Genomic DNA, 13,605 nt, shown 5'->3' on the forward strand with positions numbered 1-13,605 from the left:
TTTTGTCACTCCCCTGCCAGGAAATCTTCGATGGCTCCCCATTACCCATAGGATAAAGAACTAATTCTTTGGCTCTCATACATGCCCTTCCACACTCTGTCTCCCGCTAGTCTTTCTAGTTTCATGCCTTTCCATCCCTCTCCATGCTACAGCTGCACGGATGAATATTCGTATCCATTGACACTCCTCCTTGGATTTGGTTTCTGTCGTACCCTCTGCCTTCGGTATTTTGGAAAGTTCTTACTTATCTCTCAAACTTTCACTCAGGTATCCCTTTCCTTTATGGAACCTTCTGTAGCCTCCCCAGGAAAGGGGATCGCTGCTACCTTATGTGTTGTCTTGAATTATATTTATTTGATTAAAGATAGGCTTGCCTTCATAAGACTGTGAGCTCCTTGGCGGCAGCAAAACAGGAACCCTGTCTTTTCTTCTTGGCCCAACCAGCGCTCAGCACAAGCCCCTGGCATGCAATCAGCATTTAGTAACTGCTTTCTTGAAATGAATTGAAGCCCAGTGAGAAGCTGACTAGCTAAATGGCATCAGAGGAATTCAAAATCTCACTGCAGAAAAGGCTCTTGGAGGATATCTAGTAACCTAAGGCCCTCATTTTCTGGGATAAAACTTGCCTGGCTATGATAAAACTTGCCCGGAATCATCCAGCAATTAGAGGCTGAGACATATCTAGAGTCTGAGTCTCCACCCCCCACCCCGGGGCTCCTGTGTGCACACCTCTGTGTCTTTCTGCAGTCCCTTCCAACGTTAACACTCTGGCAATCAGGGCAGTTTGCCACGGCCAGGCTTTATAGCCATCTCCTTGGCTCAGCTAAGCCAAACATCCCCATGGCCACCAGCCCACTTCTCTCTCCCTCCCACTCCGGGCACTCTTGAGCTCCCTAGAAGGGGTCAACTACCTCAGGAGTGGCCGGAAGAGTGGGCCAGACGCTCCGGGCAGTGCTGGCTGTAGGAACAGAGAGTACGGCCCACCCTCTGATGCAGCTGGAGCTGGAGGTTGGACCCCGGCTCAGATTTGGATCCCACAGTTTGATTTATTGCATTGGGTACTTGTTCCACACATGTTTTTCCTATGCCTGGGAACACCCCAGGCTGACTGTGTTTTTCTCTTTCTTTTATTGTGTGTGTGTGTGTGTGTGTGTGTGTGTGTGTGTCTGAGAGTGAGAGACAGAGACAGAGAGACACACAGAAACAGAGACAGAGAAAGAGAGGTATTTCTGAGTCAGATACAGGATCAAGGTCCTTGGAGACTGCTAAAGAATTAAAGAAGATTCTGGATTTTACTAAGGCTTATTCCTCTCCTGCAGGCACGTGTATAGCCAGCTACAACCTCTGTAGCCTGCACGGCGCCTACTATGTGCCAGGCACCTGGTCCTGTTGAGCCTCATGCCAACTCCATGCTGTAGGAGGGATTGCCCTTGTGTTCAGGACAAGGGAACCATGGCTGGGAGGGCCAAGCCATGCTTACGGCCCTGGTTAGCAATGGTGGAGCCTAGACCCAGAGTCGAGCCTTTGTTTCTGCCACCTGAGCCCTTGAACCTTCTCCTCTATAGGAAGGGCCTCCTCTGTCCAGACACCAAGCTTTCACCATGACAGACATGTACCCACCTCCCCCCTTCTTAGAGCTTCATTGGTATTTGTATGATGCCACTGCCACCGGCCTTGTGGACAGCTTTAGTAAAACTGATCAAACTCCAAGCTATTTTGGGGGTCCACCTCTATGTTTCGTATCGATGCTCTGACTTATTAAGGCGCTGATCAGCCATTCCAATGTCTCCCATTAGCAGAGGAAGAAATCAAGGACTGGGGAGGTCAAACGACATGCCCAGGGCCAGCTAGCTAGTTGATGACTGAGCCGCGATGCGGGGGTCCTTGTCTCTTGTATCTCAGCTCAAGGTCTTTGTGTCCTGCTGTGTCGCCTTCATGCTACAAGCTCTCTCTTTCCACGGAAGTGTTTTGGACCCCATCTCGTCATTTCTACTTTAGCTGTGCGTAGTACCCCTCCTCATATCCTTGCGATGCTCTCTTGTCTCCAAGGGTGGAAATAGCACAACAGCTGAGGAGCCAGGAAACGCAGGCTCTGTCCATGGTTTCCGTGGTGCTGGCTTCTTTGCGTCCTTGAGTCTAAGGCGCCCCCCGCCCGGACAAAAGCCCATATACTGAAAAGGCCTTCCCCGTTTTAGAGGTGAGACATGGAGGCCAGAAAGGATGGAAACGACTAACCCAAGCGCACACAGAGATGACAGTCAGTCTAAGACTGGAAATTGTTGCCCCCTGCTGCCAGGTGTAGATGAGGCTTTGAGGAGCCATTTGTCTTTTCCGGTGGGTCCTCATGAGCAGAGAAGCAGATGCCAGCTTTTTTGAGGAAGTGCGTCCTGATGCTCAGTGTTGCTTGAGTTGTAAGAAGATTCTCTGAGAGGTAGTGAGCTCCCTGTGGCCGGAGATGGCCAAGTAGAGGCTGCATAAGCCCCTGCCCAAGGGAGTGTGGAGCAGACCGAAGAGGGCTCTGTGACTTTGGGCTCAGTGCCTAACCCAAAGGGCCCATGACCCCAGGATCCAAGACTCCTGCCTTTCCTTTTGGGAGAGTAGGGGAGCAGGAAGGGGTGGGGTAGTAGCTTCAAAGACAGAAAAAGCCTTCTACCTAAAGAGGTCCCACTGTTGGTCGTCAACCAAAGGTTTTGTGGGACGTTCGCTGAAAAGTAAGTCTGAGCCTTGTAATTTAACCTTCGCTCCCGAGGGGGTGTCTAACTAGATGAAAGGGTACAGCACTTAGAGGAGGTTACAGAACCTCCGGCGGGGGGGGGGGGGGGGGGGAGAGGGGCGGAAAGGAGCCCAGGAAATGGGCGGGGATTGTCCCAGACACTCAGCTGGATTTGATGGGGCAGATGAAAGTGCAGGAAATGGCCCGGCATTCAATTCTGGGCAGCAGCCTGGACATCTTCACGGACCAGGGGCCAAGGGCCTCGGCATCCAGGGATCCTTGAAAGCTGGCGTCCAGGGACGCCTCTTCCAGTAGGTGAAGCAGATCTGGAAGTTACGTCTTCGAAGTTTCTTCCTCAGCTTGGGGCCAGCCCAGACCGAATGTGGTTTCCTGTCTTTGGGGGTGAGGCTGTGTGCGTGCGTGTTCGCTACCTGCCTTTTGCTGGCCGCAGGGTTTGTGTCCATCCCAGGAGCCCAGGACTCTCAGACCTCAGCCCCACGTGCTGAGATGTTCTGGGACCCAGCCAGATACCCGTGTACCTGGGTAGACCACAGTGAGTGCTAGTGGGGTGCAGCCCGCAGACGGGTGAAAGTGGGGTGGGGTATTGCCCCTGGAAAATCAAATAATAGAAACCATAGAAAATAAAACCATGCAAGCCATAGAATTCTCATGTTCATTTTGCCTCCCCTAGATTTGCTGAAATCTTTGCTGCCTCATGTTACCTCCATGTTCGAATCTGGCCTAAGTCTGGGTCTGATTCGACACCAAATCAGCTAGTTAAAAATCTCCTTTGTCTCTAGGTCTTTCGGACAGCACCCTCGCTTCCAGACCGTGTGCCCCCATAAAGGTTCGAGAGTCACCGAGAGTCCCTGCTCAGAGAGACTTGGGGTCTAGATGTGGTTCTCCCCCAGCCCAGCTCTGCCAAGCTCACCTCACCTCGCCAAGCCTCCATTTGCCGGTTCTGTTTGGAGAACAGCAACGCCTGGCCCCATCCTACCTCACAGGGCAATCAAGCCTCCGGGGGGGTTGGAAAAGTTGTGAAATGCCAGGTCAGTCCCTTCCAGCGGATTCTCACCTGCGAGAATTTCGCAGTGACTGCTCCGGACTCCGCACACGTGTTGTGCTAGGCCCTGGGACCTAGCCATAGCAGGACCTACCCGCTGCCCCCACGAGCTCAGAGCCCAGCCTTGTTTCTAGAAGCGGACTCCCAGTCTGTGTGGTTTTGTGCCTAGGGAGCACAGAGTCTGTGTGCCTGTGATGTTTTGGCGATGGGAATTCTTACCATGCTTGCCTCCCTCCTCGAAATGTTCTCACCCTTTCCCCGCCCCACATGCTCTCTCTGCAAGAATGTAGAGCGGGGGTGGGGGGGGGGGTTGTATGCCCTCTTGTCCCCTATGGCAGTTGAGGCCAGTGAGGCTCAGAGTGAATGACTCGGCAAGACCCCATAGCAAGATGGCGGCCGATGGGAGACCAGGTCTCCTACCTATTTTTTTTTTCTTTTAAATAGCTTATCAAGATTTACTATACCTTCGCTTTCAACGCATGGGACATCGAGTGTAGAGAGTTCATACTGAACAAATGATATTCATGAGGCCAAAAGAGGAAACGACATGGAAGAATTTGCATTGTTTCGCCTACATTGTTCGAAATACAAATATGCAGATTTTGACGCTGGAAAAAAAAAAAAATCTGAGTTGTGTTTATCAGGGACTTAAACTGAACCTAAGACTTTTTCACCCCTCCATTAGAAAGAACACACAACAACAACAACAACAACAACAAATCCCAGAAAAAGAAATAGGCTAAAAGTTCTTTGGCTGCCGAGGCAGTCAGGACTCTTGCCTTGTGCCAAGAGAGGTGACATCTGGCCGGAGATGAAATGGCCGTGTTTCACTTTGTGCAGGTTCCCGGCTTGCTGACTTGTGATACTATAAAAAGGTGGCTGGGAAGGGACCAGACTGTGGGGACCTGGGAATGTATGTCACAGGAGCATCAGATGTACGCATCGCTTTCCCGGCGGCGAGTTGCAAAGCAAAGAGACCGGGGAAGCTCAGGGTTGGAGTGGCCGGGCAGAGCCTGTGTCACTAAGGACCAGGAAGGATGGGTGACCCAGCACCGGAATTTCACCACCACCCCTGGGGCTCAGGATTAGTAAAAGGAGGACCTCTTAGGGAGGACCCTTCCCAGCTCCTGTGGACCGAGCCTGGAGGAGTCAGTGCCTTGGAGATACCTCTATGTCGTCCGAGGCCCGTATAGACAAGGGAAGGATCAATGTGCCCGGACTAGCCTTTCTGCCCTTCATCAAGGGAAGATGTGGTCTTTGTTCCAGGCTTTTCCAAGACTGTCTCCTTGAGTTTTTCCCACGGAGGTCACCCACTGGACACCTGTGGGCTTTATGTGGGCTGGAGACGGCTTTTATTTGCCGGGATTTTCTTTCAGGAGCTGTAATTGCTGCCAGCATTGAAACACTGGGTGTTTTCACGTTAAAAAAAAAAAAAAAAAAAAATCTGGCCTTTCTTGAGAACCTGGGAAATCTGGCCATGCGGGGCCGAGTCCTCACATGACCACCATCGCTGGAGCTGGTTCAGTCCCTGCCACCCTTTGGCCCCAATCCTGTTTGCCTTGGTCCCCACCCAGCCACTCGCTCAGTTTCATTACCTTCCTGGCCCCGGGGCACGTGCATTTGTGACCCATGCCCGAGTCCGTCTTCGTTTTCTAGACAAGGATGCCAAAGACCTGGTGTAAGAGGCGTGGAAATTGATGCTCTGAGGGTACCTCCCCTAGCTTAATATTTGTTGTCCCCGTCCCCCCCCCACCCCCTCCCCTGGGGATATCCCCACTCTTTTCAAGCAGCTCCAGGCTCTGCTGGCTAAAAACAGCTGGGCCAACAGGAGGCTCAGAGACGTCGGCCCTCGCCCCGCGCCCACCGTGGAATGTGCCCCAACCCCCCAAGAGCCATCGCAATTTCCAGATTAAAGATTCCAGGCAGGCTGGGGCATATTTCCCACCCAGTGTCTGGGGCTTATTTTCTCCTTCAAGTCATTACAAGTTCGAAGTCTCTAGCAACCCAGGGTCTTGAAGGCGTAGCTGCCTTTCCTGACAGCCCGGGCTGTTCAGACACCAGGTTTTCTCTGTTCCTTTTCCATATGCCCCACTCTAGCCTTTGGTCTGGGTGCAGCTTGTCAACATTAAATAAGCACTTCTTGTGGTTCACTCATAACAATTCTTTAGATCTTGGAAGCCAGGCTGTGGAGCTCTGCATATGTATAGATCTCATTTTCGCACAACAGTCTGCTTAGCAGATGGGGACCCAGACCAGCCTCCAACATTTAGCTGAGAGTTAAGATGTGGGAAACTAGGTGGCTTTTAACCAGCCCGGACTGCTGTCAGTGTTCAACCTTAGAGAATTTTCACAGGGAAAAGAAAAAAAAAAAAAACAAAAAAAACAAAACCCAACAACAACAACAACAACAACAACAACACACACGCACGCACACACACGCGCACACACACACAAAACCAACAAAACCACAGTTTTCCTTGCCCCCCCAAACCAGATGGCAGATGGTATGGAACCAATAAAACACAGACTCGAACGTTTGTTTATTTAACTTTGAATGTAATATGGCTTTGTGGTCTCGCAAGGAAACACCAACCTTCCAACCAAAGAGATGACGGGTTAGTCGAACTTCAGAGCGGCACTTGGAGGTGCTCCTGAGGAGGCCATAGAGAGGGGCCAGGGGCAATTAATGGCCAGACCCCAAGCCCCGTGGCCCGTTTGCCTCTCTGGGTAAAGACGTAGGAGGTCCTCACGCACGCTGACTGACGCTTGGTTTCTGTTGCTGGTCTTTTGTCAAGGTTCAGTCCAAGAGGCAGCCTGCCACATGAGGAATGTTTCTGCGTCATTTCCAAAACAGCTGTGGAAGATGTCGCTCCGGGCCACCAGTGCGAAAGACCATGAGAAAACGGCCCGAGCCCTTGAGGAAAGGCGCTCTTTCATGGTGCATTGGGGTTTGTGATGTCAGAGCACGAGAGTTGTGTGGTTCACTTTTTGCTTTGGCTTTCCAGAGACCTCGGGCGAAATTATACGCTCAGTTGAAATAACTATCGCCATTAATTAAGATTCTTTGGGTTACAAGTGGCAGAAACCTAGCCCAGACACCTTCAAATAAAAAGATAATTTATCAGGTTAAGTAAGTGCAGATGGCTTCAGAGATGGCTGGGTTCAAGGGCTTCATGTTACCAGGGCTCCCTTGTAGATAGGCTTTTCTACAAGGCAGCCCCATACCTTAAACTGCCCGCAAAATCACATCCTACAAGGTTAGCAACGCCAGCAGAAAGAATCTTTTCCACCAGCCTTGTCGGCAAATCCTGCTTGGCAGATAGGCTCGTTTTTGAACTAATAGAGGGGCCAGAGACTTGGGGGTACTCTGACTGGTTAAATCTAGGCCATGGTGACCCTCCCTGTAGGTGGGAAGGGGGTCCAACTTAGCACCACCCTAAGCACATGGAATATATTCCCTATTGGAAATATGGGGTGAGGGAAACTAGGCCAGTAGACGTCTACTTTAGCCTGGGATTCTGGCATAGCTTTCTGTTCTCTCCACTAATTCATTTTCTCTCTCTCTCTCTCTCTCTCTCTCTCTCTCTCTCTCTCTCTCTCTTTTGAAATGAGGTTAGTAAATATGCATCTTTCATGGTAAGCAATCCTAAAATTATGGAAAGTGGAAGTAACTTATTCTGCACGAGTGAACAGTAAAAGATTGAACATACTCTAAAATATAGAGTTCTTTGGTAAAACGGAACCATCGTTGGTTCAGAATGCCAAAGCCAAGGGAGGTGGAGAGTTCATAGCGTGGGTTGTGGATGAGCTCACAGAGGCCCCGGGGCTGGGGGTGGGGACGCGGGGCTGCCTTGTTCAAAGTCTGGTTGCAAATCAACCGCAGAGCCTGGAACTCGGAACCGGATTTCAGATCCAGGGCTCTCCCCGTTCCCTGTCCGACTATGGTTTCTCATCTTCCTATGTTGCTCTCCCAAGGCCTGACCCATGTTCCTTTTTCAGACCCTTGTCCTGGAATCTTCTATGAAATGGGTGGCAAAAGTTTCTTGCCAAGGTAAGAACTTACAACTGATAGGAGTAACACTTAACAGAACTCTCCCCTGCACTATTTGGGTCTTCAATACCCAAAAGAATGCATACTTTAGGAATTATTTCTGCATCAGTTTGTTAATTGCCAAGTAACAAGTTATTACAAATGGAGCAACTTAAAACAACACACCCATTTATCACCTCACAGCCTCCATTGATCCGGACACCAGGTGTGGCTCAGCTGGGTCCTCTGCACAAGAGCTCACAAAACTGCAACCAAGGTCTAGGCTGGGTTGCAGTCTCATCAGGAGGCTCAACTGGGGAAAGATGCACTTCCGGGCTCGCTCGGGTTGTGGCCAAAGTCATTCCCTTGTGTCCGTATGACCAAGGTCCCTGGCTTTTTGCTGCCTGTGAGCTGGAGGCCTAGGACCCTTAGATCCTTTTTTTTTTTTTTTTTAATATATTTTTTTTCAACGTTTATTTTTGGGACAGAGAGAGACAGAGCATGAACAGGGGAGGGGCAGAGAGAGAGGGAGACACAGAATCGGAAACAGGCTCCAGGCTCCGAGCCATCAGCCCAGAGCCCGACGCGGGGCTCGAACTCACGGACCGCGAGATCGTGACCTGGCTGAAGTCGGACGCTTAACCGACTGCGCCACCCAGGCGCCCCATAACACATGGACTTTCTCGACACGGCTGATACCTTCATCAGGCCAGTGAGGAGAAATGCTCACTCGGGTCTGGAGTTTTATATAAAGCTCCATAATCATGTGGTTGAAAGCCCATCATCCTGGCCCTATAACATAACCTAATCATGGAAGTGCTGTCCTTTGCCATAGACTGTTGGGTAGAAGCAAGTCACAGATTCTTCCAGGGTGGGAATTATTCGGGTGACCTTGGGGTCTTCCTCCACGAGCCCTCACACCTTGGTGAATCACCCTGCGTGTACCCACGTCTATGTAACGGGGAGCACCTGCCCCGTGCCAGGCAGTACCCTGGTCTCTGCAGACGGCCAAGTGGATATGTCGGACCCATGAGCAGATAGTGGCCCTATGGCAAGGCAACATGCCAAAGGCTGCATATTTGAAGGGTCTGGGGTCACAGAGGATAGGGTCTCTCCTTGGGCTGGGAGAGCAGGGCAGAGGGCCAGAGAGGGCTTCCCAAAGGGGCTGACGCTGGCACAGCCTTGACGGTTTAGTAGGACATCAAGGAAGAACAGAAAGGATAGCAGAGGAGGCCGAGATGTGGAGGCAAAAAGGCAAGGGGGGATCTGGGGAACCACAAGTGATCCGGTGTGACCGATACAAGTGCACTGGGGAGATGGGGGTGGGGCCAAGTCACCAGGGACTTAGACACCAAGATTAGAAGTGTCTTCCTTCTGCGGTCCGTCGAGGGCTGCCACGCGGCTATAGTTGGGGTATTGGGGGCAATGGCACGATCAGGTTGGGGCTGCAGAGAAAGAGGTCTCCTAGCAGGAGGCTGAGCAGGGAAAGTCACTGTGGGTACTAAGGAGGGGCCTCCTCCCCCCCACTCCCCGACATAAACCCCAGGGAAGGCAAACCTTCTTAGAGCCGTTTCAGGCAGCCAAGTTGTCAGAATGATGAGTACTGCAGCCCCGCAGCTGAACCAAAGAAGAAAAAAGTCCCAACAAGCCCCATTTCACTGCCCTTGACCTTGCAGTAGAGCTCTAAGTGCAAAATCTGTCATCTATTAATCTGTTAGAAGTTGACAAAAGGGACTTTGATCAGAGGTTGTTTTTTCCCCCCTTCTTAAGTTTCCTGATGACACATAATAGCCCATTTCAGCCGGAGGGCCGGAAGTGCGGCCCTCATTCTGTTCACTTCAACCCCAGTGGCCTCCCGCCCCGTGGCTCTCTCCCCGCCCTGATATTAATTGGCCTGTAAGTGGTTACATGTGTTCCTTTTTATGTGTCAGTTGGAGTCTGTTATTTGAACTTCACAGCTATTTGGGAACACAGAAGTGATGCTCTGGGACCAAGTGGGGGAATGGAACAGTCCAGAATATGTTGCACTGGCTCCCACCTCCTGATTCTTTCCTTCCTCTATCCCCGGAGGTCTTAATGCCTCCCACTGCCACCCCCACCCCCACCCCCTCCCCATCGCCCCTCTGAGTTAGGCACCCCCCCAACACTGCAGCCCAGCTCTTGGAACCATGAAGTTCACAGCCAAGAAAAGCCTCGGGGAGTCCCAAACTGTAGCTTCTGGTTTTAAAGAAATGAAAAGCCCCAGAGAGGGGGAAGGGTTTTTAATGAAAATAACATTTGCTGAGGGGCTATCATGTACGTATTTCTTACATGTGTTCTCTTGTTTCATCCTTAAAATAACTCCATGCGTTCGGAACCACATTGCCACTTTCAGATGGGGGAATTGGAGACTCAGACTCTAAGCAAGAAGGCTCTAGGGCCAGATTGCCAAGATTAGGTCCTGCCTCTAACTCTTACCAGCTGTGTGATCTTGGGCGACTTGTCTAGCTTCTCTGTGTCGCAGATTGCTCGTCAATAATGGATCTACTAATAGCACCTACTTCAAAGGGCTGTTGGGAGAATTAAATTGATTGAGGGTTTTCAGGGGCTTAGGGCAGGGCCTGGGGTACAGAAAGCACTTAATACGGGTCAGCTGATGCTGCTCTGCAAGGCAGTGTGGCCCCGTGGTGCAGAACACTGCTTCCGGAGGGAGAAGCCCTGGGTTTGAATTTCAGCTACCCCAGTTTGCAGCGTGAGCGTGGGTGACTCACTTATTCACTCAATTTTCCCATCTACATAATGGGGATATTCCCGATGGTTGGCGTTGGGGGGGGGGAGTCCCTCAATGAAATGCTTAGTTCCCCACATAATTACCTTGGAGTGAATTTCACTGACTGATAAACACCATTCAACCTCACAGAGATTTTCACCTGATATTTGGTGACTCATTTTATTTTTGAGAATTTTACATTTTTAAAAGTAATCTCAGTGCCCAACATGAGGCTTGAACCCATGACCCTGAGATCAAGACTGGCGTGCTCTACGGACCGAGCCAGCCAGGCACCCCTAGTGATCCATGAATGTGAATGGACTTCAAAAAATTATGTGTCGTATCATCAGCGAGTAGAGAAGATTTTTGCATTTAAAAAAACAATGGAAAAAGCAAAGGGGGGAATCAAACCAAGAATAAACTAGGGTTCTTGAAAAGTAACATTAACAGACCAAAAAAACATGTTAAATAACACAACATTTGGAACATGAGGAGAACTCTCAGAAAGTAAAACCAAGAGATAACCAGATTGAAGAGAGGAAAGATAAGAAAATTGGAGGGTATATCTAGGATATCCAGCATCCAAATAGAGTTCCAAAGAGAGGAAAACGGGGAAAACACAGGGGAGGCAATATTTAAGGAAATAACACAAAAATAAAAATTCTCGGAACTGAAATCATGAGTTTCCTTGACTGAATTCACCACATGCTCAACACAGCCAATGATGAAAAGACCCACATCAAGGCAAATTATTGTGAAATTTCATAATACCATGGATAAAGGGAAGATATTGAAAGCTTCCAGAAAGGAAAAAATGAAAAACAAAAACAAAAACAAGACATGTGTAAGGGATCAGGTTATAGGATGGCACTGGATTTCTCAACACTCAGTTCTGGAAGCTGATTTACACCCTAGAATTCTATACCCAGCCAAACTATTAACCAAGTGTGGGCTTTCCAGCAGCAACACTGGAAACTAGAAGCCAAAGAAGCAATGTTTTCAACATTCTGACCAAAATACTGATTTGCAATGTAGAGTTTATGTCCAGCCAAATCACAATCTATCAGAGGCTCTAAGGGCGTTTTTAAAACACAGATTTCTTCCACATTTGCTTTCCATCTTTCCCGTCTCAGGATGCTACAACAGGGAGTGTTCTGCTAAAAGGAGGGAGTCAACCAGGGAAGAGGCAGACCCGGATCCACAAAGAAGATAATCCTGTGGTGGAAAAAGAGAAGGGATCCCTAAGAGCGTGGATGGCAGTTGTGGCCTGGATACCTCGCTCCCTCTCATCCTGCCGTCAAGGCCCCACCTTACGGTGGGCTGGCACTGTGGCTCCCCTGACAGCTGACTGACTCTCCATCAAGCCCCATCTGCTTCCTGAGCCTCCCCACCACAGCTCCTGAGCCCGCTTCCTCCCAGACACCTCACCGGGCAATGGAAACTTCTGGAGCCGTCTGGTGCTGCCTTCTGCCATCCAGGCGTGAACGCCCCGCCCCGGTCGCCTCTTCTTTCAAACAGGATAATAATCACGGCGCTGAAGTCACAAGGTCACGGTGAGGACGGAGCGAGCGGATGTTTCCGAAGCAAGAAGCACGTAGAACGGCACCTGACGCGTGGTGACGCAACACTGGCGTCTGTTAAGTGAAATACGTTACGGAACGACGTGAAGGTCAACCCGTAGTAGATTGGAAACACATCAGTTTAAACTTCAGCCGCGGCTGAGGTGAATTCGTCCTCCCCTCGTGGTCACGTACACCTGAACGCTCCCAAACTGGAGGCTTTTGCACTCATGATGCCAGTACAAGTCTGACCACATCGCTTCCTGCTGATCGCGACTAAGCAACGCCTCACCCAAAGGGAGGAAGAAGCTGGAGTCTTGTCCTCAGCCCACGAGCCTGGCTCGGCTGTCCTCTGTAGAGTCACCTTGACTCAGCCCTCCCTTGCCAACCATCCTCCTGCTGCCTCAGCCAGCAACTCGTGAGCTGTGCTCCCTCCCGCCTCCAGACCTTCAACCATGCTGTTCCCTCTGCCTGGACTGCTCTTCCCCATACCTCCCCTTTCTCCTTTAGCTGCTTCCTACTTAACCCCTTGGATCTTAACCGGGTCATCCTTTCTGCTGAGAAGCCTTCCCGGGACCCAAAGGCGATTAGATATCCCAGGGTACGTTCTCCTGGTGCCTGGGGTATGTTTAATTCTTCTTCTTCTTCTTCTTTTTTTTTTTTTTAATTTATTGTTGAGAGAGAGAGAGAGAGAGAGCAAGTGGGGGAGGGGCAGAGAGAGAGAGGGAGAGAAAGAGAATCCTGAGCAGGCTCTGCACTGTCAGCGCGGAGCCAGAGGCGGGGCTCGATCCCACCAACCGTGAGATCGTGACCTGAGCCCAGATCAAGAGTCAGATGCTTAACCGTCGGAACCACCCAGGCCCAGAAGTCCTTCATTCATTCAACGTATACTTCCCGAGCGCCTCTACTGACTAACATGCCATCCTCGAAGATACGGCAACGACCCACATAAACAGAAGCCCCCACCCTCGGTGAGGTGAGTGTGCTATTTGACGTCTTTGCCTTAAGGACCCTCAGCTCCAGTACGTGGCGGGAAACAGGCTTTGGTAACTATTTGCGGAGAAATGAACCACGGGAACATTGCTGCCCTCTCTGGGAGTAGAGCTGGGGCTGGGGGACCTTCCCCGTCCTATTAAACTTGAAAAGAGCTGCTAGTAGCACCGGCAGGAAGCAGGGGTGCTGACAGGCAGTTTAGAGCAGTTTAGTGGCAAGTTAAGAGAACAGAAGCCCCACCCAGGCAGAAGGGCGCTGTGGTTTCTTTGGCGAATGTGCCTCCCCCCTGCTCCCCCTCTTCACCTCCTGTTCCTCTGGCCATGCTTGTAACCAGGCCAGCCTTCCAGATTAACTGGGGCTGGAGGGGGGGGGGAGGGGCCTTCATGAGTGGGTAACCCTGTGACTAATCCAGAGAAACAGCTCTGGCCCAGCGGTTCACCCCAGGCTTGTTTGTGTCTAATTTCCCCGGGGCAAATCAGCCCCTTATAATTTCACTCT

General features: G+C 50.7%; 2 long non-coding RNA genes across 3 annotated transcripts in view; one reads left to right on the forward strand and one right to left on the reverse strand.

Moving 5' to 3' along the window:
• The window catches only part of LOC121041921 (uncharacterized), a 26,835-nt gene extending 19,929 nt beyond the window's left edge, over positions 1-6,906 (forward strand). For both annotated transcript variants that reach the window (XR_005795919.1, XR_005795922.1), the window contains one exon: positions 6,572-6,906. This is a non-coding gene — a long non-coding RNA (uncharacterized LOC121041921). The remainder of the gene's footprint in view (positions 1-6,571) is intronic.
• LOC121041922 (uncharacterized) lies at positions 6,298-12,763 on the reverse strand. The gene is made up of 2 exons (XR_005795924.1): positions 11,984-12,763; positions 6,298-6,875 (listed from the first exon to the last, which is right to left on the reverse strand). It is a non-coding gene; the product is annotated as an uncharacterized LOC121041922 (long non-coding RNA).
• Between the last annotated feature and the right edge of the window lie 842 nt (positions 12,764-13,605).

The sequence above is a fragment of the Herpailurus yagouaroundi genome, unplaced genomic scaffold, assembly GCF_014898765.1.
Source record: "Herpailurus yagouaroundi ecotype Mexico unplaced genomic scaffold, PumYag 184, whole genome shotgun sequence".
Classification (NCBI taxonomy): Eukaryota; Metazoa; Chordata; class Mammalia; order Carnivora; family Felidae; genus Herpailurus; species Herpailurus yagouaroundi.